We start from the raw sequence: 27,546 nt of genomic DNA, 5'->3' as shown, positions 1-27,546 counted from the left end.
AAAAGCTCAATCAAGGAATCTGAAATTTTAAATAAAGAAAATTTGGACTTAAACTACATATGCCTGTCTATAATGTTCACTATTAAAAAGTATGAACTGTTTTTTGCTTCAAGAAATAGGAATAAGGGGCTCTGGTGGCCTAGGGTTAAATCTCAGCATTATTATCACAACAGCATGAGTTTGATCCCCAGCCAGGGAACTAACTCACATATGGTGCAGCAGACTTCTCCTGTCTCGCCTGAGCTCCCCTCAGCAGTGTATTTCAGTAAATCCTCCTGTTCTGTTCTCCACTCTCTCTCTGGTGAATCTTCTCATGCCCCACACCTCTGGCCTACACCCCAGTTCTTCTATGCAAAAAAAAAAAAAAAAAAAAAGAGGAATTAGAAACTCAGTTTACTAAACAGATAAGAGACTCATCATGGAAAGTATGCATATTCCACACAAACATAGCCTGTTTTGGGTTGAAAACTGCCACCAGAACTACAATGATCTAATTTAAGCAAAAGGAAAAAAAAGTTTTATTTACTCTGAACTGCCTTAAGATGGATACAGTCTCTTGCATAGGGAATTTATTTCAGCACTTCCTGCACTGCTACTCCCACCCATGAATTAATTTTGGTTATAATTAAAAGATAGACTGGAATAAAAGATAGACTAGGATCTTTTGAGAAAGCAGCTGCAGATCAGCTTGTTTTGAGGCTAGAAGAGATATGATGAACAAAGGGGGTGAGGGGTCTCAGTAGGATTGGATGCTTTCAGAAGTGAGAAGGCCTTTTTAATTCAAGTAGCACAAGACCCTGATAGGTGCCTCTGAACTGACAATGGCCAGTCATAACAAGCCCAAGTGCTAAAGGGATTTTACACATAAATACTAAGTGATGGATGATAATAGTAATAATAATGAAGCAATAACTAATATTGAAGTATGACATGTCTTTTATATATTATGGCACTTAGTCTTTCTAACAATTCTATAAAGGGGATATTTAGCAGCCATTTAAAGGTGAACATATTCACAGTCATAAAGACTATATAGCTAAGGAGCAACAGAGCCAAGATTTGAATCTGCATGCAGGGTTGGTGACGTCAGGACCAGCGCGCTTGGCCCCTCTGCTTCATTAAAGAGCTTGGTCAGAATTTGCCCTCAGAAGCATCAGATTGGTGTTTGCAGCTCTGTCTCCCTGGCTCTCATCCCTTTGTCCTTTGGAGCCAGCTGTGGAGGAACGCAGGAGGAAACATTTATCATCCTTGCAATTTGATGATGTACCCCAGGTCACATGGCTGTGGCAGGGGCCACAGCTAAGCATGCATGAGTGCCTTACTCAAGTCCCAGATGTGAAAGCACATGTTGTTCCATTGCACAGTGTGGTCAGAGATTATGAATTGCAAAAGCAACATGAAATTCTAAACGTAAGCCTCCACTGTACATCAGTTGGGCTGGGCCATCATCATATTACTCTCACTTTATGAATGAAAATCTTTACTGCTAGACTCTCCAAATCTGTCTCTTTTTTTTATTTCTCCTTCAAATAGAGGATGGCACACTTACGTAAAGGTGTTGTCATGTTTCAAAGCTCTTGTGCAGAAAGGAAGATGCTGAAGTAATACATGAGGACACAGGTCAGGGATGCCACACAAAATCCACACGCTGGTTAAAGTATGAAAACTGGATGCCTAAAATGGGACCTAACCAGGAATGTGGAGACAATGAAGGCAGGGAGACAGTGAATGATTGCTCATTTTAGTTTTTAGTGGTGGCTGAAAATGTTACTTGTACTGTAGTAAAAATGTGAGCAAGGAAATATTGTCTTAGCTCAGTTTGCTTCTGCCATCTGTTGTTCAACTGTTTCTTGGGTATCAAGTGCATTTTCTGGGTTCTAAGATCAGTCACCTATCGGTTTCCCTATTCCTCCTGTGTGAATTCATCCAGCCCATTCTTTAATTACTTTGCAACAATGGGAGCGGTCTTTATGTCTAGTTCTTGAGATCTGCAGCCATGGCACTAGGAGTTCCATGGAGAGCATGACCAGACTGTATCATAAAAATGTCAAATTCAAAGTCATATTCCTTCCTGCATTGCTCCGTTTCCTGTATTCCTGATGCAGGTGATCCCACATTCTCCTCTCAATTGCTTCAACCCAGTGCCATGGAGTCTTGTCTTTATCAATAAAATGTCATGTCTTTTTTTTAGTACTACCCCAAAATTATCACCCATCTCTTTTCCCATTGCTTCCCAATGTGAAGCTCCTCTCACCTATCACCAAAGCCATTGTAAAAGGCCAAATCTCACCTTAATTCTCAATGGAGTTCCAGTGATCATTTTAAAACAGAGAGTGCCTCTGGCCTGCCACTCTTCTCTGTAAATCCCTAGAATAACTCCCCAGTATTCTTTAGGATTAAGACCAAAATGCTTAATATGCTTTATAAGGACCCTGTTGGCCAGGTTTAAGCTGACATTTAGACTCTTTCCACTCCTACTTTCTCTTCTCCACCAAGCTTACAAATAACTCTATAAAAACACAATAAACATAATTTGTGCTATATTCTTCCCCCTCAAATGCTCTGCCCTTTGTACAATATGGCAGTACCTCCCTACTGTACCCCCAACACAAATTTCCCCTAACTTATTCTAGGTCTGTCCTTGAGGACATTCCTAGGTCTGTCCTGGTTGACTTGGATGCACCTCAGGGAATCCCAGGACACTGACCTCTTCCCACACCTGCCTCTCTGTCATCATTGTCTAGTTTGGGGTCAGTGTTCCTGCACTAGACCGCAGACTCACTCATCATCGTGTATCCCCAGCATATTCCCTCCACATTTATCACAGCATAAATAAATGCTGAATGCCTATTTCTAAAGGTCAAATTCTATTCAAATACCCAATGCATTAGCATGAACAATATTTTGATATATTTATATTGCATGTACTTAATATATAATAGAGAATTCCCTTCAAATATATCAGAACTAGTGGATCGTCTAGCATTCAGAAGGCAAATATCCAAATAGATATTGAAAGGGAGAAATCTGAAGGTCCCTCCACTTCCCCCCCAAGCCCTGGTGAAGTTAAAAGGAGAAGGTGGTCATGGCCACAATAGCTACTACTAGGCATGTGCCAAGTGGACGTGGAAGACGAGAAGCCACAAACATTGGCAACAGCTGGGCAGAGCATGTGCTGAGGAGATGGACATGGAGCTCAGAAGTAAGAAGATAAAAGAGGAACCTCTAGGCATTCTGAACTGTGGATCTGTCTCCACACCCGTGCATCTCTTAACCTTTTGAAGTGCATCTATCATTGTTTTGGATTTATTCTCCTCTCTTCCCAGCCAGGTACTCTGGCATGATAGATGGTAAGGGGCATAATTCACCCGTGTAGCTTGCCCATACAGACTGTAATCAGCAGTGACGTATTTTGTGACAGTTCTGTATAAAAAATGATGAACATAAATAAAATGCATTGTATATTATGGGGTAATAGAATATAAAGCACCACAGATAGACCCCTCTAGCAGAGAGGATTCAGGATTTAAGTCTGTGAGAGTTGGCATTCCGAGGGAAAGCTAACATCCTGCCTGGCAGCTCATCCTATTACCCAACAGGAGCCCAGCAGTCCAGTTATCTGCCAGCTCAACACCAGCCCTTTCCAGAAAGAGCTAGTGAGAAGTTTCCACAAGTATTCATGACCTCAAATCGAAGTCCAAAGTGGTATTTTTGCTTTCATTCTGCCCATTTTGTCACAGAGTCTTGTCTTTTGAATATGTTGCAGAACCCTGAAAACAGTAAGAGTCAGCAAGGTGTTACATAAGGACGATATTGGAAGAAAATCTAAATCTGAGTTCTGAATCCATCATTTAGCAATTATATTACTATTGGATAGTCATGGAGAGTCCCTTTAAAATGGGAATCTTGTCTTATTCCTCTTCAAATTCTCAATGTTTAACACAACGTAGGAGTACTAGTGCAAATGATTGTTCCTCTCTCTCTCTCTCTCTATCTCTCTCTCACACACACACACACACACACACACACTTTGGTAGCTGATACTCTAAATGCGTACAGAGGAAAGATTTTCCCAGAGCTCACTGCCTGTGGAACAATGCGCCCACTCCTATTTCCTACCACTTTGACTTACTGACTCCTGAGTATGACCAGAGTTGCCATCGAGAGTTTCTGGCTACCCTAAATTCAAACACTAGTTGCCTTCACTGTCCTGGCATCTGTCACTGCAAAGCAATTACCAGAAGGGCAGCATGCTGAGACCAGTGTTATTGAGTAAATAACTAGGGGCCATTTGGGTACATGCACTTGGGTCTGTGGAAATTATAACACTGATCAAACAGAGAAACTTGTCCTCAAACAGAGAAACAGAGGCCCCAGAAATAGAATCTGTGGTCTGTTGGGAAGTGTATGGTGAGGGGAACAGAAATGGCAAGAGGAGCCAGGCCTTCATGTCTCTGTGAACAGTGATGGCCCCTAGGAGAGGCCATCTGTTTGCAGGGCTAGTTCCCGGCAAGGAACTCAACTGTGAGACAGTTTCTCACAGTTGTGGGCATGAATTTCTGGGTCCAGGAAGACCATCTGGGCAAATGTCACAACGTCCCCTCCAGGGGTATGGGTTAGGTCCTGTGGATTCCCAGTCACCTGGCAGCAGCACCCCAGTCACTAATCACCATTCAGAACTTCCTTGCCCTCCCCAGAGTCAGAAGCTGGCCTCCCATTGATCAGAACACAGCTCCTAACCACAGTGTGCTTCCCAGGCCCCCGCCAGCTGTGGATATGCAGAAGACCTTAACTCAAGCTGAAATGTCTAGCACCCCCCATTGCAAAAGTTTACTACATGGATCAAAAATAATGAATCTTCCTGTTTGGAGGGATACTTGATTGGGACTAAACATAGAGAGGAAAAACCCAACTTCACTGTTTTGAGAAGAGGCAATAGCAAGGACAGAGTTCATTCCTCAGTCCTGATAAATACACTGGCAGTGAGAAAAAACCCAAACTTCTGAGTGGAAACCTGTCTGCAGCAACAGGTCCTCAGAGGGATGTGGTGAGGAGGCAATGTCAGCCTGGGAGCACATGAGTCTACTCCTCCAGGTCACTCCACTAGAACAGGACACCATCAAACGACTCCAGAACACAAACCTGAATGCTGAAGAAAATCTCTTTTTTAGTGGTAATGCAAGTATTATTCATATCTGTTATTATGAGGACCCTTAAACACTGGACTATAAACAGTGCAGGCAAAATGTTTATCTAGTCCACTTGGAGAGACTTCCCATAGCCATATATGACTATGGGTTACTGTCTTGCTCTTTTGAATCAGAGTGAATGAATTTACAATGATTTTAACACATCTTCCATACAATCTAGTTGCAGGCACTAGGAAAGATTCATCCAGGGAGATACTAAACATTGGGAAAGATTCGAATTCAGTATTTTGCTAAAGATCTTGACCAACAGGCTGGTTCTCTGAGACTCAGCATCTTCACCTCTATGAAGGTAACAATAATAATAACATACTGTGGGGTAATGAGGAGCATCAAATGATGCTCCATGATGTGTGCCCTGCACAGAACCACATTCAGATTTTTGCCTTGTCATCTGCTACATAAACTCTTTGAGTTGTTTTTTTTTTTTTTAAGAGCAGGCGTCTTAATAAAAAAAAGGCTTATATGTTTTCATAACTCAGATCTATAGCAAAGTGCATTGAGAGGGCAAGTGAAGGAAACAGTGGCTCACGTGCCACCGCCGGTGATTACACCTTAATACAACTTGACAGTTTTAATTTTTATATAAATACCACCAGGGCCTATCATTCACATTATGGATTTCAAGCTTAACAAATGTAATTTAAAAACAACAAAGCTGCCTTTAAAGGAGTGCTGTCAAAGCACTGACATTTTCAAAATTGAAAACGCGCTGTGTATAAGATTTGAAATGGAAAAACCCAGCAATTCTTCTCTTTACCTGACAGATGTTATCAGGATGGACCCTGGGAATGCCTGGACATTTTTTAAGTTGAGTTATTGATAGGTTAGGACAATTTCTCACAGAATCATATATTTAGATATTGGATAAGAGCTAGTGATGGTGAAAATTTGCTACACACTTACTGAATCAGGCATGGGGTATAAATTACCTGTTCAGTTGTCCCAGAAGGTCTGTGGGTTGGTTACTATCTTATGTTCATTTTACCAATGAGGAAGCTAGGGTGGAGGGAGGTCTGGAGCGCCTCTGGTTTCAGATGGGTCTCCTCTAATCTGTATTCTCTCTAAAATGTAGCAAATGATGTAGTGGGAGTAGTTTACAGAAGAGCAAATGGGTCCAGAGAAGAGCAGGGACTGGCAAAGACCTGCAGCTAGCTAGTCAGTGACAAGCAATACCCATAACCCACTGCCCAGACCTGGTCTTTGTCATTTCCCTTCTGTCCTTCTGGATTGTGACTCTAGTGCAAAGATTAGAAGGTTCTCAGCAAAACAAAACTGAATATGTTCATCACACAGAACTAAGTATTGTGACTCATCAGCCCATAAGTATCACACCTAGCCCAGATAACCTCTCTATTTCATCACTAAATTCAACTAGTAAATTTCAAAATAAAATTTGAACCATATGAACTTATTTTTCAAACAAAATTCAAATGAATAAGCAATATCACTTTTATGCAAAGTGAATAAGAAATATACCTGACTTGTGAGTAATAAGTCTACAGAAGAGAACAGCAGATTACTTACTTAACTTCTCCACCATTTGCGTAACACATACTCTCATTCAGCCACTATTTATTCTCATTTCAGCCAGTATTTATTGAGCATTTACCCAGTGACAGACACTGTGCTCACCGCTAGGGGTATGTGTCTGGATAGCAAGAAAAAAAAGCTCTTTCCTCGACCTTTACTGAGACTAAGATCACAGAGAAACCCTAGTAAATTATTTAATTGTTTCAGAGCATGGTGTAAATAGCAGATAACAAATACTCCATTCCCATCTTCTTTATTTGGTCTTAAAATTTTCTTTTTTCAAAGTCCAACAGTGGATTTAACACAGATGTAGAAATGTCTGTCATGAAGTCAATCAACATGTATTTAATGCCTCTGCCTTCCGAACTCTTAAACAAGCATGCTGTCCTCATTCAAAAGAGCTTTTATCTTAGGATACTACTCAGTGCCAGCAAAAATAAGTCAGTCAATGCTCATCACACTCCTGGAGCCCTGATATTGGAGAGATGTTCACAAGTGCAAAATCCCCCCTTCTCTTCAATCTCTTAGTGGTTACCTTGTAAAGTCAGGCATGTAACCACATAAGACAGAATCACAGTGAGTGTCAAACCTAGCTCTCTAGTTAGTTTCCAGACAATTCCAAGCAATCATTAATGGGCAAAATAGGAGACAGATTGGCCAAAGTTCTAGTTAAGTCCTGCACAGTGGGCTACAGACATGCCTTATGCAAATGCTTACAATTTCAAGGTAACAAATCTCTGACTGAAAAGTCTGGAGGTCAGTAAGTCTCATTTGTGGTCATGAGGTCTGGCTGTCACCTCATCAGACAAAGAGGAAATTTTTAGAAAATAAAACCTACTAATTTTAATCCATTAGGGCTTCATTTCAAAAATAATTAGGATACACAAAGTCTAGTAGTTTCTCTCTGTCTCTGTCTTTCCCTGTATATGTTAATATCTAATTTCCATTGCTTATTATCAAAATGCAGAAAAACACTTTCTGCAATAGCAGGAGGAAGAGAGAGAGACTCCAGAGGAATTCAAGCCTCAATCATGTTCTAGCTTCGATCTATGGGAATCAACAGGCATTGCTGCGAACTCCTTGCTGTTTGTTGTTTTTTTTTTTTTTTTTAAAGTTAGCACTTACCAGTAGAATTGGCTCATTTTCATTAGAAAGAGCTTCTAATGGGCTAGTTCTTTCTTTAAAAGAATACAAGTTCTACTGTAAGAGGCTATCACATTTTGTCAATAGTCCAGAACAGGACTGATGATCATCATTAATGAAAACCCAGTGAGTTTGCAATCTTCCTTTCTATTTCTTTGTATCAGATTATGAGATCCTAGACACAAATAGCTTTACAGTCATCATTTTCTACCTTACAAAATAAATAAAACAAGCAGGCGAGAGAAGGTAACAGGAAATGTGTGGTTGAAAATAAAAAATAGCCCTTGTCAGTTTTAACAGATAGTCAATCTTTTGAACCAATAAGACATTTATAAAAATAATTTCTCCTTCTGTTTCTCCTTGCCCCCACCAAAAAAAAAAAAAAAAAACCTGACTTGAAATTTCCGCTTTCATTATAAATAAGCCCATGTACAGATATCAAATACGTATGTACTTAATAGTAGAGTCAGCTGTATAAAATGAAGTCCTTCAGAAAGTGTCTTTTACAGGTCAAATTTTTTTCATCATTCATCTTTAATTAAAATTCAAAATAAATTTAGATGATTTTACCCCTTAGAAATCACATTTCCTGATTCTACCTTTAGTTTTGATTGTGCATCTCTAAAGGAATGAAATAATTCCAATCTCACATTTTTCCCCTAAGAATAATTAGAAGCAGAAGTTTGAGGACCTTGAGGAGGAGATGGTCTGCACAGTTTGAATATGCTTTTTAAGAGATTTTGATAGATCTTCTGGTTGAGAACTTAGAATTGATCTCCTTGGTTTGCTTGAAAATATGTCTCAATTATATCATGAATGGTTCCAATCCTTTTCCCTTAGAAGAATGTATTTACCAAGAAAGACTTTCTAACAGAATGGCTGCATCTGAGGAATAAGGCCAATTATAGCTACCCTTTTCATATGCATGTGTGTGTGTGTACATATGCACATTAAATACCAAATGCACATTTGAAACACATGTACACACACATATGGGGGGAAATTTGCAAGAGTGGTCCCATTTTATTAGCTGTGTAATTACTGATACTTATGTACTTAATAGCAGAGTCAGCTGTATAAAGTGAAGTGCTTCAGAAAGTGTCTTTTACAGGTTAAATTTTTTTCATCATTGATATTTAATTAAAATTCAAAATAAATTTAGATGATTTTACCCCTTAGAAATCACATTTCCTGATTCTACTGTTAGTTTTGATTGTGCATCTCTAAAGGAATAGTTGTTTATGTAGTAATAGTTTCCCACATCAATTAATCTACTTTCTCTTCAGTTGATCACAAATCCTTAATGGAATTCAAATCTTCCTACCTCTTCCCAGTATCTGGAAAACACTATGGTGATATCGCTCTTGTTACAGAACAGGGAAGTCAGGCAACATATTTCACATTGGGGTTGCCCTGTGACACTGTGTCAAGACTGCTTTCTAAAGGAGTTCCCCAGGATAAAGGTTCCCTAGAACTCCTGCCTAACTAAGTCTGGACCTGATGTTCCTGACACTATCTAGTCTATATTCAGTCCAAAAGTATTTTCCACTCTTGGTATATAAAATTTCTTTAATCTCCTATTGAAGTATTAGAATGAAAAAGAAAATATTTTGTATGCAAAATCATATTATATATTATCTGCCATTCTTCTGCAATATTGGATTATCCCACTGAATTTTGGATACCATCTACTTGTTTTGTACCAACCTCTTGCTTTTGTTTCTTGATCTCTTAGCTAATACAGTTCTTCCTGAGTTCATTACAATTTCATTAGATTAAGCAAGGCTATTAACAGCAGTGTCCATAGATTCAGCACACTAGCCAGAAGTTCCAGTGACCCCATCAGACTCCTTGGAGAGCTGCTTTTCCATAATTTACAGCTTCTTTTTCTCTCCATACAATGTGCATTGTTTCCTCAACAATTTAACACCTTTTGCTCATTTTTCATTGCTCTCTTAACCTGTTTAAAATATCCATGACATAGTTAAGTGTCATCAAGAGTCTTCTCTTTTAAACTAACAATAACTTTTTCAGGGTAAAATAACTCCCTGACAGAGGTTTTCATTCTGCGCCATAGTTACAGCTCATGGTTCATAAAAACTCAAACGTTGACATACCTTATTTCCATGAACATAGAAACACACACACTTACAGTAGAACTTATGTTTAAAAAAAATACATAAACCACTAGATTAAAATGCTGAGGTCCAACAAAAAAGGAAGTTGATTAACATAACAATTATTCCAGAAAATCTAAAAACAAAGATCAAAGCATGAATTCCTCTGTGGTTCAGTTTCCTTTTCTCCAATATATCAATAGTTGTGGAATTACAGAACAGATGATTATATGATATTTTACTGAGTGCATTCAATTTCTAAAAGAGGACTATTTGGCCCACATTCCTGTCTCACTACCTCCTCCTCCCTGTCGCCCCACACCCCCAACAAAAAGCTTACCAGTTGGTTAGTCTCTGTGTTATTAGTTCGTGGATATGCTAGTATTCTTTAACAATAAAAATAAAAATCGCACTCAAGCGAGCACTGAATTATTCATGCAGTCTGATTTTACATAATTTGGCCATCCCTCTTTTTATTGCTATTTCAGTTTCTATCACTAAACAATCCTCCACTATGTCCACCTTGGATTCCTGTGAACAAGGAGATAACACTTGCAAAATGTTTCCTCGGAGACAATGTCCTGAGCTGATGTCCTAACAGCCTCAACTACGAAAACAGCAAGGAACACTCTCAGTGCCCAGAATGAAAAATAGAGTATTAACAAGACTTTTTTTTATCAAATTTCTTTAGAATTTAAAAATCTGTAGTGACACGAAAGCTAGCAAAATTGAACCATCCCAGGAACAGACTTTTAAGACTTACATTGTCATTCTATATTTTTATTATAAGGGCATACACACCGACCAGAGACATCATTTAAAACAGAATTATAGCACCTTATGTGGCTTTGACATTAAAAGTTACTAACGGGCAATGTCAGCTTCTGTTCCCTAAGTAGGAAGAGGAGAGGACGGAGCACTTCAAAGCAGGCCTTGGCGAGAAGGGAGAGAACAGGAATGGCAGTACCACTGCACTCTGAGCAAAATGTCAAGAGCTGGCGAGGTGAGCCTTTACGATGGGGAATGTTCTAGACATCCTTACAGTAGGAGGACAGTGTGTGCAGGCCAGGATCTCCTGAAGTGGGCCCTCTATACCCCAGGGCACTTTTGTTTCAAGTTGGAGGGAAAAGCTGCTGTCAGTGGCCATATACACACTGAGCTGAAAAAAGCAAGAGCAAGAAAGGAAGATGACTAGGTGGTGAAAACCAAACAAGTAAACATGGTTGTGAGCACTGCCTCCTTGAGCGAGAGAAGGGGGCTTTAAAAAAAAAAAAAAAATCACTGGTGATTGTTTTGCTCTTTTCCAAAATATAATCACTGGAAAGTCATGAGTGCGAAGGACTGGAAGTACAAATGAAACCTTGGTGGCGGGCGACATTCTTCAAATGTTTTGTGTTACGTGTGAGAAAGGGAAAAGCCACACAGATGGAAAATACTGTAATGAACTGACATGTTCTATTTAAGAACTGTTTGTCAGCCGTAGTTAAGTTGACACTGTCAGCATGGCAACAAATCATAACATTTTGCATGTTTTGCTGCATGCTGGCAGCAGGGCAGCACAGAGCATGCCTGGCTGATGGTGATGGGAGTTTACGAAGAGCACAATCGGAGCCGGTCCGCTCTGCTGCACCTAAAGGTCCCCACCGGGGAAGTAGACAAGGTCTGCTGTGCTATTTCTGTGTCTATTAAAGAAAACTGCTGTTCAGAGGTTTTTAAAATGGGATGTGAGTGGTCCAGGACTTAAGGGGATTCCCTCCTTTGGGGGCTTAATTATTGCAATTCACACAGGATCTCATCCTCCCAGAGACTTCCCACATTTTTGGCTTTATCACAAGGGAGAAAAGGGCCAGTGACATACTTGAACTAGACTTTTAGGCCTAGGCATATATTCCCTGTCTGGGACAGACAGTACTACTTGTCTTTGCGAAGTACTTGTCTGCATTTCCCTGGGTCCTGGACCCAACACTACACTGCATTCCAGCAGCTGGTGGGGCACAGGACTAAGCTCTTACCATGAATTTGTAGCAGAGTGCAACTTCCTCCTCATTAAAAAATATCTAAACCTGGGCTTTGCTTGCTCACCCTTCAACTGGAATGACCAAGATCAGTGTAATATTGGAGACTGTTCTTAAAGAGGACAGCAAATCCACTGTCAGCCTAGGTCTCCCAACCTACAGCACTCACTTTGATCTTTCACATGGGTCAAAAATAAACATTTATATTATTTATTCCACACAACTTTGGAGAATGTTTGCTACAGAAAATTTCTAGTTACAACTCAACAGGTATTGAATCTAACATTGACTGGTATCATGCTGTGACAATGTCACTCAATCCCTCCTAATCCTGTCCTCCATCTGTAAAATGGCTCTTTTTTACTAAGAATATTGATGGAAATCCTTCTGCAAAAGGCAGTTATGTATGTGTGTGTGTGTGTGTGTGTATATATATATATAGATATAGATAGATAGATAGATAGATAGATAGATAGATAGATAGATAGATAGATAGATAGATACAAAGGAAGGGGACCGTTCCTTCTGAGTGATGAGAAAAGATTAAAGGGAAGAACTTGCGATGATGCTTCATAATGTTTGGATAGAATTTGAACTTGCAAGATGATGGGCAAGGATGAAGAAAAGATGACTATAGTAGAAGAATCTAGTGCATTTTCAGAGACAGTTAAAATACAGCTTGACTAGAGTAGAAGAATCTAGTGCATTTTCAGAGAAAGTTAAAAAACAGCTTGACTAGAGTAGAAGAATCTAGTATGAGGGAAAAGAGAAATAAGAGTGGCAGATATATTTGAGGACCAGACTGGAGACATGAGCACTAAAGCAATGCATTATAATGGGCCTTAATTGATGGAAGTAATTTTGTCCTCTTTACCCATGCTTGGTTGAGAGGATAGTTAAGATTTGCTTAAGACCCTGTTCTCCACAGCAGCCTTGCTTGGAGCTGGGGCAGTCATCTTGTGACATAACAGAAAGGCTATGCTGCCAACTAAGAATCTCAGCACTGTGGAGCAGCTGAATAAACCTGGAAGTACTTATCTCTAAGTTTTCTGTGATGTGGGATAATTAAATGCCCATTTTCAAGACAACATTAAATGGCATTTCTGTTACTTGCAGCTGCATTCTTAAGGAATACAAAGTGTAAACTGTTACTTAGTATCACAGAGAACATCAGGTCTGAGGAAAGACTTGGTCTCTGAGAAGATTACTTGCAAAACTATTACTTGAATTTCTCAGACATGTGCCCTTCATGATCAATACAGTGGAGCCACAGCCCCCCCCTCCCCCGCAAAAGCATTCTAAGATATAAAAGCAATCTAGAAATTCACTTAACAAGAAAAGAACTTTTGTTGGTTATTGATCATCTGTACTTCTTTTACAAGCATTGTCCTTTTTACCATACTACTGGCACATACAAATTATATGTACTCTATTCAAAGAAAGTCATCCATACTTGTTTTTTGATAAAACTTTACAACGAGGAAAACCCTGGTAACCAACTAGATTTTCTCCAGTTTTACAGAAGGGGAAATCAGCCTGAGGCATGGTATTAAATGCCTTTCACTAAAAGCCTTGTCCAAGATCTCAGCCTCCCACTAGCCCCATTTTGGGACCTCCCCAGTGGCACAGCAGGTTGAGCACAGCACTGTGAAGCTGTCTGCAGCCTCTGCAGCATGGGTTGAGCACAGCACTGTGAAGCTGTCTGCAGCCTCTGCAGCATGGGTTGAGCACAGCACTGTGAAGCTGTCTGCAGCCTCTGCATCATGGGTTGAGCACAGCACTGTGAAGCTGTCTGCAGCCTCTGCAGTGCAGGTTCAATTCCTGGCCGGCTAGGGAGATTCCCACATGGTGTGGCAGACCTCTCCTGTCGCATCCGCTGCTCCCCTCAGCAGTGCTTTTGATCTGTCTGCCTGTTCTGCTCCCCACTCTGTCTCTGGTGAATCCTCTCACCCTCCTGTGCCTCTGGCCTATACCCCAGCTATTGTATAAATAAAAAATAAATCTTTAAAAAAAATCTCAACTCATCCCTCTGCTGTCAACTAGATTTTCTTTGTATTCCCTGTGTAAGAAATACATAAAATATATTTTAAATCTCAAAGAAGGTCAAGATTTTCTGGAATCAGCTATAATTAATGCATATTACCAAAGGCATCTGTCTCTAAATATCAAATCTGAAATGGAATCGTTTAATAACATGTAGACCAAAAGAACCTATTAAAGCCCATATACAAGGACATCTTGTCAGGGTTATGTATTATCTCCTGACACCCTGGCCCAATTTGCTAAATATCTCATTTCATGCCATGTCCTAGATCTGGTCTGTTTCCCTAGATCCAGTCCTAAATGAAGGCAGAATTGGAAGTCAGTCTGAGCTTAAGTGCAGTACTAGAAAGTAATACCAATGTAATTTAGTCTTGCTCTTTCTCTAGCTTTTACTTTTATTTACGTGGTTTTTTGGTCAGGTTAAAGCAGACAAAGGCCAGAAGAAAAGGCTTCTTTAGCTATTTCTACCCCTCAATGCCCCTTCAGGAGAAAAGGGGCTTTAAAATAGGATCTTTGAAGCAAAGATAGGGTGGGGGCAACAGGGGTAAAAAGGGAGTACCTGAATGTGCATTTTCTTAGATTGAATAAATGCTATTTAATGTAAAATAATTCAGGCATTAAACAGATAACTATGTGGTAGAATATGACATTTCAGTGGAAAATAATTCTGTAAATGCACCAACAAGTTTTCTTAGATACTCTTACAAGTAACCTGCATCCATTCGTTACAGCGTATGAAGGAAGTTGCTCAGCTGCAGTTGAGGCCGATGTCATACCAGATGAGCCACACAGGGGACTCACTCAAAGACAGCCTCTCATCTGTCCCCCATTTCAATTTTCATAAGGTGTCATGATGTCTTAGCGAAAAGGACTTTCTGCTGCTCATAGAAACATGATCAGTGACCTTGGATTCCTTTCCTTGCAAAGCCAGAATCACGTCAGACAACTCGAATTCAGAGTTTCCATAGAACAAGCTTCCTAGACAGATATCCGAGGCAGGTGTCCCTGTTGGCTGGTCCATAGTCCCCCTCCAGGCCCACCACTCCCCTCTAAACTTAACTACTCTTCTCTTCTCCTGTGTTGGCTAAAATCCTGGTAACTGTGATCATGCTTTTTCAATGCTACTCCTGGGAACTGAGCAGGCCAGTATTAGGACAGAGACTGGGACTAAGCTTCTACAAGGTCGTCCACAACTCCCTCTTCCAGGGTCAGGTCTTCACTTAGTCCCTCCCACAGCACATCAGGATCAAGTCTGTGAACAATCCAATACAGCATAAGTGCCACTCCTTAGCGCAGGTTATAAGAATCACTACTTCTATTTGGCCCTCCTCTCTCTATGGGTCACAGGCTGTGAGGGGAGCCAGTTACCACAGTGAGCTGTATGGAGAGGTCCAGGTGGTAAGATACTGGACCTTCCAGCTGACAGCCACGTGAATGAACTTGGAAGGATAGCCCTGTTGCTCTTCCATGCCTTCTAATGACTGCTGTCTGGCCAACCTTGAGTGCAACCTCATGGAGACCTAAAGCCAGAAATGGCCAACTGTTCTTCGGTTCCTGGCTCAGAAACTATGTGAGATAACAGATATATATTGTTCTAAGCCATCAAGCATTCAGGTAATTCGTTATGCAGCAAAATACATCCTAACAGGTATTATAGGGTTTTGATTTTTATTGTGTTTTGTTGTTCTCATCTTTAAGGACTAGAAGATGGGGACCATCATCTTTAAGGCTAACAGCATGCCGAAGGGCACAGCAATTCAATGGCCATTTTCTGAATGAATGATTACATCCTTCCTATTTTTATCATTAAAGTAAATTCAATGACAATTACACTTTCAGACTTTTGGCTTAACTAAGGATTTTTTTTTTTTTTTTAATAATGTGGTTTAACCCAGGACTGTAGAAGAGAAAAAATAATACTGAGATGAGATCACCTTTCAGAAGCTCCAATTTTTTTAATGCTTCCACCATTAAGAGTTCAATATAAATTTACAATGAGGCATAGTGAGCAATTTAGGAAGCCTTGGCCTCTTGCCTTCCAAGCATTCATGATTACAAACTAAAACTTGGCCTCACCAGCTAAGACACGACAGCATGAGGGGAAAGACCAAAGACTGACGTAAGTGTAAAAGAAATAAACTCCTGTAGGTCCGAGGTTTTAGGGGACAATTTGTCCTCAGGAAAAATATTCCTAAAGGTAAGTACCCCTCGGTAACTTGATAGCTTGCAGAATGAGAGACCAAGCTATCAGTCGGTGGGATTTTTTGGCTTCTGTAGGTGGGATCTACATTCTGCTGTAAGCAGCAGTCTGTTCTGATCGATATCTCATGGTCAGCAGGCCCTCCCAATACTCCATCCTCCATCCCTACAGGAAAACAGAGGTTACAAGAAGGGGTAAAATAATGCCATTACCATATGGAAAAATCAAGATGTATCCATGTGGAATCCTCTGAGCAAATAGATTTGGTTGAAGCTGATATTTACTATCAGGGGCACATTCTCTTTTTGTCCCATGGACTAATTCCCTTTTTAGGACAGTGATCTCTGGAACAGTTATGGGAGCCATCATTCCAGAGTGTTGTAAAGGGTTCTTGGAGTAGAAAGGAGAAAAGCAAAGGTTTCTTGAACACAGTGGGTCTTCACCAAAGGCAAATTCAAGTTGTATGAATGAAAAGGGCAGTATTTCACTGAGAAATGATTTCCCTGGATTGCATGAGCTGTATCTTTAGGGACCATGAACCTGGGAAGCCTCTAGTCTTCTCCTTTTGCAGACCCAGAGAAAATGCTCTTCCTCCCCTCCACCCTCAACTAGCTGACAAGAGACTGTAATCAAGAATTCAAGAACAAGAATCATTTTTGGGGGGATTAAAAATAATCATTAAAATATTAAAAAGAGAAAAAACTTGAATGGGGTGGTACAAGGAAGGGCCTCAGGTTCAGTTAATTTCTATTCCAGAAAATAAGCTTTGATTCTTGCATCACTTGACAAAAACTGCTTACTTCTCAAAAATGTGAGGACTGCCCCAAAGATATAAAGTAATAAACCATGAACTAAACCTTAAACCAATACACTCTCTGGAAAATAAACTGACAATTCTGTGCCTTAATTATAGCTGCCTTTTCATTAAAATAAACAAATTAATAAGCAGACTATATGATACATATAAGAAAACAAAGGTGATTTTCTATGTTGAACCTTGGAATTTCACTTTTGAAAGACTTTGCCCTACCCTTAGCCTCAGAAATTATCAGTGAAACTACAAGAAGAAATTTATTGAAAAGGGGACACACACTTGACCCTGAGTGCTGACATATGAAGTTGAAAAAAAGAGGGTACATAGTAACTGCTGCAAACACCCAGGAAGTACCCCCAAACATAGGCAAAGTAGGATATTACCAAGAAGCAGGACTCTTTACACTTAAGGTTCAGGAATGTGGGTATTGGGTATTGGTGGAAGGCAGGGGTGAGGCATAAGGCTAAGAACATGTGAAGTAGACTGTAAATCTGTACCCCACATCCTTCACTAACACCCTACAAAGCATAGCAGCCACTTTTCGTCCTTACTTTGCTCTGGGAGAGTTGAGCTGGAGAAATTCTAATGACCAGAATACCAGAAGACATGAAGTGAAGGGGGGAAGTTGAAGGGTTCCTCCAACATGGAATGGAAACACAGGCATTACAGGAATACCTACAGACCCTCAGCCCTCTTCCCTACTGAGCACCCAGAAGTCACTCAGGCAACTGCGTATCCCCAAGGCAGGGCAATGGAGGACTCTATTCAGGAGAAATAGGAGGTCTAGATAAGGGACCTACCAACACTAATATTTGGGAATTTTCTCAACAACAACCAAACAACAAAACAGGCTCATTTCAAGGTCACCCTTAAATCAACCCATTCACATCCATAACCATGCACTATACCATCACCTTTCTAGAGCCTTGTTCTTACATGTGAATGGTATAAACATTTGAATATTTTTTTTTTCCTGATGTTATGAGTAAATAGACATCTTTTCAAATCTTCAAAAAAATCCTTCACTGACTTCCATGGTCTCTTCTATCTCTAATCCAATCCCCTTCCTTCTTTTTTCTGCCAAACTTTCAGCGAAACCCCGTCTTGAGTTCCTGGCTGTTCCAAACTCTAAAGTCTGATTTCAAGACCTGTCTCTTGTGCATTTCCTAATGCACACCTCTTGATCAATTCCCCAGCTGTTTTGGCACTACTGGCTCTTTTCCACTCACCCAAACTCAAAACCTAAGCATCATTTGAAAAAAACAAAAACAAAAACAAAAACACACACCTTTCTTTTTTGGATCATTTTAAATTTGCAAAAAAAAGTTGTAAAGACAGTGGAAGAAAGTTCCCATCTCTGTATCTCATACTGTTTCTCCAATGTTAACGTCTTAGCTGAGTAGGGTACATTTGTTGCAACAAATAACCAATACTCACTCATTATTATGTACTCAACCCCATACTTTAACCAGATTTCCTTAATTTTTACCTATTGTTCTTTTCTTTTCCAGGATCCCATCCAGGACATAGCAGGACACTTAGTCATCATGTCTCCTTAAGTTCCTCTTGACTGTAACAGCTCCTCAGATCTACCTTGTCTTCAGTGACCTTAAACGTTTGGAGGAGTTCTGGGCAAGTATTTGGTGGAATTCCTCGGCTGAGATTTGTTAGATGTTTTTCTCATGATTAGACTGGGACTATGGGCTTGGGGGCTGAAGACAACAGAGGAAAAGTGCTGTTTCATCCTCTCATATCAAAGGCACATACCATCAACAGGACTTATCATTGTTGATGCTAACCTTGATCACCTGATTGGGTTGAATTTGTCAAGGTTCTTCACCTTAAAGTTGCTCCTTCCAGTTCCTTTCTATACTTTGGGGGAGAAAGCCACTATGCAGAGGCCAAGTTAAGCAGTGGGTGTTTATGTTCCTCCTCCTTCAGGGTGGGGAATAGAGACCTTTGGATTCTTTCCAGCATCACTTAGACTCATCCTTTTCCTTTGCTCCCCATTTAAAACATTTTCCTTATAAGTACACAGTAAGGTGGGATGCAAATCAGATACTCTAAGACAAGCCCTGACTCCACTTTAGGTTGAAAGAAGAGAGAATGAACCAGTACTGATACCTGAGGGCTTTTTTCCTTCTTTTCTTAAACAAACACTGACTGTATGCTATCACAGGGTGGGGTATGAATCAGCTTTAGGAATTCAATGGTAAATCAAATAGCTCTAGTCCCTGAGGATTCAAAGGCTTGTGATGGTAGTATCCAAGAAAGGTCAGAGAAGGCTTCCCTGAGGCAATGTCTTTCCATCAAGGTCTGAGTGGATGGGTAGAAGCAGGTCTATGAAAAGGGATGTAGGAAATAAGACAGTTCTACATAGAGGGACAATATGGCAAAGGACCTGCTAGGGGAGGGAATTTGGGATACAAAGAAGGGAGAGAGGATAAAAGACACCTCTGGAAAGCTAGGGAATCCTGCAAGCAACATGGCAGCACTAGTGGGGACAGTGTCACAAACACCTTGGAGGTTTAAATACATCATTAAATCTGTTGTAGAGCAACCCCGATACAAAACGGGGTGCCTGACTGTGGGTCCTCACCCGCGCGCTTAAAAGGACTTATCAATGCTCTACTGCAGGCACACGTGAAAGGTTAATAAAAGGTTTATTTACAACGGAAAGGGAAATGAGGAAATGTACAGCTCTGGGAGAAAAGTGGGAGACAAAGTTTTAAATGCGTCCTACCCGATCCGCCAATCAGGAATCCCAAAATGGCGCTCTCAGAGTTGGCCGCCAGCCAGGAGCGGTGAAGCCAGGAGGCGAGCCATCGCGAGCCAGAGAGCCAGCAAGGCCCACGTGTTTGGTTTTTATATCCAACCTGGCTGCCCAACTCCACCCTCAGGTCCCAGCCACCCTCCCCTTGGTGATGGGATTTGTCTTTCCCAATGTCCTGATGGCTTTAGTCTGGAGTGGGGGTGGAGTCCACAAAGCCTGTATGAGATTATCTCAGGACATCCTTTCCCCCTAACAATTCCCCCCTTTCACTTTTTGAGACAAATATTATACTGCTAGTCCTGCGGAACTAGTGCGCTTATGGTGACCAACGCAAGGAATGTTACTTTGGGCTGGTCAACCGCGGGTGTAACTTGGAAACCACGCTGGGCGCCAAACTGTTGTAGAGCAACCCCGATACAAAACGGGGTGCCTGACTGTGGGTCCTCACCCGCGCGCTTAAAAGGACTTATCAATGCTCTACTGCAGGCACACGTAAAAGGTTAATAAAAGGTTTATTTACAACGGAAAGGGAAATGAGGAAATGTACAGCTCTGGGAGAAAAGTGGGAGACAAAGTTTTAAATGCGTCCTACCCGATCCGCCAATCAAAAATCCCAAAATGGCGCTCTCAGAGTTGGCCGCCAGCCAGGAGCGGTGAAGCCAGGAGGCGAGCCATCGCGAGCCAGAGAGCCAGCAAGGCCCACGTGTTTGGTTTTTATATCCAACCTGGCTGCCCAACTCCACCCTCAGGTCCCAGCCACCCTCCCCTTGGTGGTGATGGGATTTGTCTTTCCCAATGTCCTAATGGCTTTAGTCTGGAGTGGGGGTGGAGTCCACAAAGCCTGTATAAGATTATCTCAGGACATCCTTTCCCCCTAACAAATCCACTAAAGGAGAATCTATCTAGACAACAGAGTGGATGTAGGGCCACCAGGTAAAAGGCCTTTGCAGAAGTCCAAGTGGGAAGCTTGGTGTAAAGTCAGGTCAATGGAGATGGAAGCAGAAGGACAGATTCAAGCTAGGAGTATGTGATCCTGGGTGATCTAACTTCCCTGTGCCTCAGTTTCTTCATCTGTAAAAGCAGATAATCAAATATCTATATCATGGAGCTACTGGAAGGTAATGAGTTAATACATGCATCCCCATGATACCACTTACTTATATGAGATAATATGTGCAAAATATCCCCACTATACAGCCTACTATTATTTAAAGAAATCTCTGTTGCTACATGAAAAACTATTATTAATATCAGTTATATGGGGACCTCTCTGGTGGCACAAGGGGTTAAGCACCACACTATGAAGCAATCTGCAGCCTCTGCAGCAGGAATTCGATCCCCTGGCCAGCCAGGGTGCAACCCACATGGTGCAGCAGACCTCTCCTGACTCGCCCGCTGCTCCCCTCAGCAGTGTATTTCAGTCTCTCTGCCTGTTCTGTTCCCCACTCTGTCCCTGGTGAATCCTCTCACCCCCTATATCTCTGGGTCTGTACCCCAGCTTTTGTATGCATAAATAAATAAATCTTTAAAAAAAATCAGTTATATGACATATAACTTGAATAGGCACCTAAATCAGCAGAGCTCTAAATCCCCTAAAAAACAAAATGAGGAAGCGTGGATTTATCATTTCCAAGGCCTTTCCCAGTCCTAAGTGGTTAATATTCTTAACTATAATTCCTTGCTAGTCTAAGAAGACTCTAAGCGCTTATGTTTGCTATCCCCAAGAGCTTAGGCAGTAAATATTACCTTATCTTATTTAACCTATAGCATTGTAATAATACCCACCAGGCACTTCAAAAAAACTGTCAGTAGATAAAAAGTATTCTTCCTTTTCGTTCCTAAACCTTTTACATTCAGGACCAGGAGAATTTGGTTCAGCGTTTCTACCCATTACATAGTAACTCTTGCTATTTCTGCCGTGTTTAGAAGGCATTTCAGAGAAGGGTCTATGCCAGTAGGCTTTAAACATCCAAAGACATTACTGAAACCCACAAACCCACAGTTTACTCAAATGGTGGATTTGATTCCTCAGGACCCTCTGAATCCAAGAGGACAAATAAACATTGAGTCTGGTTGTGCTAGGAAAGGAGGGCATTTAAAATGGAGATAACTTACACGGGAGGCAAGGTCAGTCCGTGCACAGGAAGCTCGAATAGAAGACTGCAGAAGTTATGAAGAGTCTCTCCATTCAGACTGTACACAGACAGGAAAGAATTTAGAGGAGAGGGGATGAGAGTTATGTGATAACAAAAAGAGCCAATAGCACTGGGATGTACAGTAGCAGGTCCTAGATAATGTCATTTCTTTTGATGTCATTTCATTTTAAAGTTGATGAGAAAAAAAACATGGGCCTCCCTGATGGTGCAAGGGGTTAAGCTCAGGACTGTGAAGCTGTCTGCAGCCCAAGTTCAATCCCTGGCCAGTCAGGGAGCTACCCACATGGTACAGCAGACCTCTCCTGACTCGCCTGCTGCTCCCCTCAGCAATTTCAGTAGATTCACCTGTTCTGTTTCCCACTCTGTTTCTGGTGAATCTTCTCACCCCCGGTACCTTGGGCCTGTACCCCAGTTCTTATATGCATAAATAAACAAATAAACAAATAAACAAATAAATAAATAAATCTTTACAAAAATCAATTGATTCCTAGTCAGGTTCACTGCCTGTGTGGAGGTGGCAGTTCTCCCCAAGTTCTTGTGGGTTTTCTCTGGGGACTCAGGTTTCTGTCTACATCCCAAAGATATGCAGTGAGGTCTAAGGGTTGTCTCAGTGGCCCCAGTAGGAGTGAACATGGGCATGTGTTCAGCCTGTAATGGAAGAGTGTCCTGCCCAGGTGGGTTCTGCCTTGACCCCGAACTGCCAGGATGGGCTCTAGTCCTTTAGATCCAGAGCCAGAATAATTTGAGTGGAAAATGAATTAATACAAAGCGAGTAATATCAGAAGTGCTTTCGGTCTTTATTTATAAGTTTGATGACTTTTGTGTGACCAGACATATGCCGAAGGAATAACTCTTGTTGATATCAGTGTATGGTCATTATACTTCATTTCACGCAAAGTTTCTGTTTCCAAGAACCTACACCATAAGGGTTTTTTATATTGATAAAAAGTTTTCAAAGTCTTAACTAAAAGGACAATATTTTGCTTCTCTCCCTGTAAGAACATCCTCAATACAAACACAAACTCGGAGCAAAACAGAGATATTCCAGGCCCTTCTACTAAGCTGGATGAATTTATCTGTGATGATAACAGCAATGTTTCATTTGTTGGTAATTTGAGATGATCATTTACAGAGCTCTAGAACATGGCATGTTCTTCAGGGAGGGGTTGCCTCCTGAACCCACATTTATCTGTAAGTAAAAATGTCCTAAATTACTGGGGTAAGAGTAGGAGGTCTTTGAGGACCTTTCAGATGAAATGACACTAAAACAAAGAAAGGACACAGAAGTTGCTAAAGGTGAAAAAACAGACCAAAAACACAATTCTACATGAGCTAACAGTGCAGGTAAATCTGAACTAATAAAACAGATGATTTTACTGAAAACTTAACACCTCTCAACACAGCTGTCTTCCCAGTCAGGAAACCATTAACATCTTGTCACCAATGCCCCAAGCACATCAATGATATGAATCCTAAAAACAACCCAGAACAACAAAAGGAATGCACCACCAAGCAGCCAATGGCACGCCTGCTTCAGCTGTCCCTTCGTGGAGCATAGCTTTGGCTGAAGCAGGAAGGACAGGCTCCAGAGAAGAGAAGGGAAGTTATACAGATAACTTTGAAATAAAGCAAGCACAAATCTGGCAGGCAACTTGAGATCATTTAAGAAGCACCTTCTTGAAATTACAGCTGATTAGTTTATGCATGGGGTGTTGTTAAAAGTCAGGAACCGGTTCCTTTAATGATGATAAGTCATTACAGACAGTATTCTCTTCTAATAAGAAAGAAACATCATTTTCTCAAATTGAAATACCAAAGACGAGGTCTTTAATTACTTTTGGGCCAGAGGTTCCTTTGAGGATCTGGTGAAAACCAGAGACTTTCTCTACTGAAAACTGCATAAGCTCACAACATTTAGCATTCCGTGTTACAGAATTTACTGACTCACTTCTCTGCCCACCAACTCATTCCTCTGTAGGCTCCCTATTGTCGTTAGAACGGGGAATGACCTGTGTTAAAGGTATATAACCCTTTGTGCTAAACACACATACACACACACACACACACACACACACACACACAAAACAAAAACAAAAACAGCACATGCTTTAAGACCTTGAAACAAGAGTTTAAATGACTTAATATAGTATCACCTATAATAGAAATCACAGAGAGCATCTCATTTTTGATGTATGGCATACAATGATATCTACTTAATTTCCCACCAAGTTTTCATAATTTAGGAGCTGATTTCTACCTCAGCCTAGCATTTTTCCTGCTTATTTGTTTAGTTCTTATCATACACATTTGAGGCTTTCTGATACTCAAAAACACTTTGCAGAAGGAAAGGAGAGAAAAAGACATTTTAAAGGTGAGATGAGAATGAGTCAGTTGTGCTCTTGGCAGCTTTGGTAATTATTGGTTTGTTTATTTACTTATTCAGTCAACAAAGTCCAAACACTGAACTATGTATCAGAATGGGGGGAGGCAGTAGGTTTGAAGAAGAACGGTAAGTGCTATCCCTTCCAGGCAGAGCAGGAAGGGTATTCTAAACACAGGAACACAAGGAGCATCTTCTCACAGGGCTAGGGCTTTGGGCAAGAGAAGAGTTAGATGCGCAGTGTGTTGAGGCAAGCCCAGACTCACTGGAAGGAAGGCAGCAGTAAGAAAGTCCAAAAGAGGGAGAATTAATTGAGTGGTTACTTTGTGCTTGATAATACCAAAAGCTAGTGTAAAATATTCAATAAAAATTGTACTAGGAAGGAAATAGAAATTGTGGACAAAAAGCAAATAACTACATTTAAGGCCAGTTACATGTCTTTTGGGGCCCCCTGAAAATAAAAATACATTGTTTAACAATCATGAAGAATTTTAAGATGGCAGCAGCAGAGCATGAAACCAAGCTCAGGGCCCTCCAAGCACTGGGCTTTGTGTGATGACACCGGTTACATATCCATGAATCCTCTGACAGCCTGATTCCATCAGAAGAAAATTTCAAATGCCTGTGTCTATTCTTTACTACCAGAGATCAATGACCCCCATTTCTCAACATGGAGACCTGAAGTTCTTTATCTGTGCTAGCTCCCAGGCCGGTAGCTTCACTTAATTTTCTCAGCAACTCTATGAGGAAGATATTGCTCCCTCCACTTACAGATTATGAAACCAAAGTTAAGAGGTAATCTACTAAAGGGAAATACGATCTTTCATATCATGAAAGTGTTTCCTCCATGCCTTGTGTCATGCTGTTTGACAGGGATGGCTCAAGGCTGACTTGTAAATTGGTGTTTTTATTCCTTTACTATGGGTTCCTCTTTGGGCCATGAAAATCCCAGTTCTGTGAAGTTCGCATGGGAGTGGAAGCTGAAGTGGAGAGAGTGGCTTCCCCATGCAGGTCCACCACCACATTCCCCTTTAGTTGGAAAGTGAGGTGGCTGTGGAGGGAGCAGAATACCAGCATTCTCAGAAATGTCTTTTATGAAGAGAGACACAACGATGAGGAGGAGCACATACTTGCCATGACAAATGACACATTAAAATGACACCTGCACAATTACAAAACCAAATCTATTTTAAAAGAAGTTGTTCAACTGTCAGAACCTACAGCAATTTCTGGTTTCTCCCAGCAAACCTCCAATAAATAGTTGCTGGAAACCAAGGCTGCCCAAGGTGTTGGTGTTCATCCTCCATCCCTTCACATCAGACACTGATGAATGAACTGAAAGTGAATTGCATCACCACTAAGTAGATTCACTTTCCCTCTTAGGCTGAGAAGCAAGGACTGCCACCATCACACGAGGACATCAATTCGACAGTAACAACCACTTGATCTTAGCCAAAAGGCTGAGAAGCAATCGATAGTAACAACCAAAGAAGGAAAATATTTACTAAAATTCCTTAAGAGGGTCTCCCCCTACAGCTTGGGGGGCACTTTGGGTGGAGCATTTAGGGCTTTCCTTCTTTTGGACTTAGCTGCACTCTTGCTAACCCTGTAGCTCAGAGTGCTTTGTGTGATAAATAGCTCTTCCAGCCATTCCTATTTAAAAGCTATTCCTACTCTATTTCTTTTTTCCACCCAGTCCCTGATGTTCTCTGATCCTTATTTTTCTACTCAGCAGAAATTACCTACTGTCAGAGTTTCCTCCTTGCTCCAAAGCCTTGTAACCTCATTCTACAGTGTTTTGTTTGGGGCAGCTTTTGTGAAGTAGATAATAGGCCTATTCCTTTTAAGCAAGTAACTGGCCAAAAGGTTCTACACAGAATAATCTGCCAGCACCTCTCCTCCCCACCTACCTGCCATTCCAAATTCACAATTGTGAGGCACAGAGAAAAAAAAATTCCCAACCATCCAAATCATACACCACTTCCCACCAAGGAAGCAAATCTTCTTGGTCCTCTTGTTCATGGCTAGCATGAGTTACATTTTCAAAATTATCATGGCAGCCCCTGACAATTGAATTCATTTATTTTCTCTCTGGTTGCTGAACTCGGTTTGGGTAGTCATGGCTGGTCAATACCTCATTCAAGAGTAGACGGTTGAGTCTCACACTCCTGGGCCTGCCGCCAGGTTTAGTAGAGAGTGACTCTGGTTTGGCAGAGCCTGGAGTGGGCCCAACTCAACAGAACCAGAGTGACGGGGTGGGGTGGGGGGGTGTGCAGGATGGCAACCCAACAAAACTGCTCCAGCTTGTCCTCAAGTGGAATCAGAGCTTAAGCTAAATGTTAAAGGGCTTCCATCTTGGTATTTCTTCTCCCCAACCCCCATTATTTACCCTGAATAACCCCGGGATTTCAGAGGGAAAACAGCACATTAGCACACTTAAATCACAAATCCTTGTACCTTTTAAAAAAGGTTGTTGAAGATTTATTAACTTGTAGAAGCAATCATTTAATTGCTTGCCTCTTTTGCACCATACGCTATTTTTTTTTTTTAAATGACCAAATTAAACCTGCTGCACACATCTGTGCTTTGAAGTGCCTGTAAAAGGATCATGCCTTGGAGGGAGGGATAAAAAGGAGAACTGAAATGCTCTCCTTTGGTACTGAGGGTCCTGTGATGCCCCTCTCCCTGCCCTGTAACAGTACCAGTGTCCACACCCACACCCACCCACCCCCACCTTCCCCGCCCCCGATGCCTTCATAGACAGAAGCAAATTGTTCTCATTTAAATGTTGCTAATTCATTTTCCAAGCCAGGTCCGGACTTCACTGTCATATTTCCCTCTGTCATTTCAATGAAAGCCCATAAGCATTTATAAATTGAGGAACATGGTACTTACAATTCTGGGATGTGGGGTGCAGCTGTGTATCTTATGAGAAAACTATTATGTTTACATATAGCTGTCCTTCCTGTTCATAGAACACACCACTCTTGGCAAAGCTGAAGAAACTAGTGAGAAACAAAGTCCTTTCCACATCAGGAACATGGGAAAACTATCCTTTCAATCGAGCTGCCACTGGCCAGCGAGCAGAGTCTGTTGTCTGAGACTGTGGCTCTTAGAAATTTAGCCCAAAGCCAACCAGAGGACGAACCCCTCTCTACTACCCTC

At 41.1% G+C, this 27,546-nt stretch overlaps 1 protein-coding gene across 3 annotated transcripts in view; it reads right to left on the bottom strand.

Annotated features, from left to right (window-relative positions):
* Positions 1–27,546, bottom strand: part of ESRRG (estrogen related receptor gamma) — a 550,758-nt gene that overhangs the window by 265,161 nt on the left and 258,051 nt on the right. Inside the window, exon 2 of one of the 3 annotated variants that reach the window (XM_054690591.1) lies at positions 21,961–22,038. The exons of the other annotated variants lie outside the window; for them this stretch is intronic. The gene's annotated coding sequence lies outside the window, so the exon portion shown is untranslated. The remainder of the gene's footprint in view (positions 1–21,960; positions 22,039–27,546) is intronic. 3 annotated transcript variants of the gene reach the window in all.

This window comes from Talpa occidentalis, unplaced genomic scaffold (assembly GCF_014898055.3).
Source record: "Talpa occidentalis isolate TD23 unplaced genomic scaffold, MPIMG_talOcc4v2.1 talOcc4.8, whole genome shotgun sequence".
Classification (NCBI taxonomy): domain Eukaryota; kingdom Metazoa; phylum Chordata; class Mammalia; order Eulipotyphla; family Talpidae; genus Talpa; species Talpa occidentalis.
Note: the sequence above shows the minus strand (reverse complement) of the source record. Positions and strands in the feature narration are given on the sequence as shown.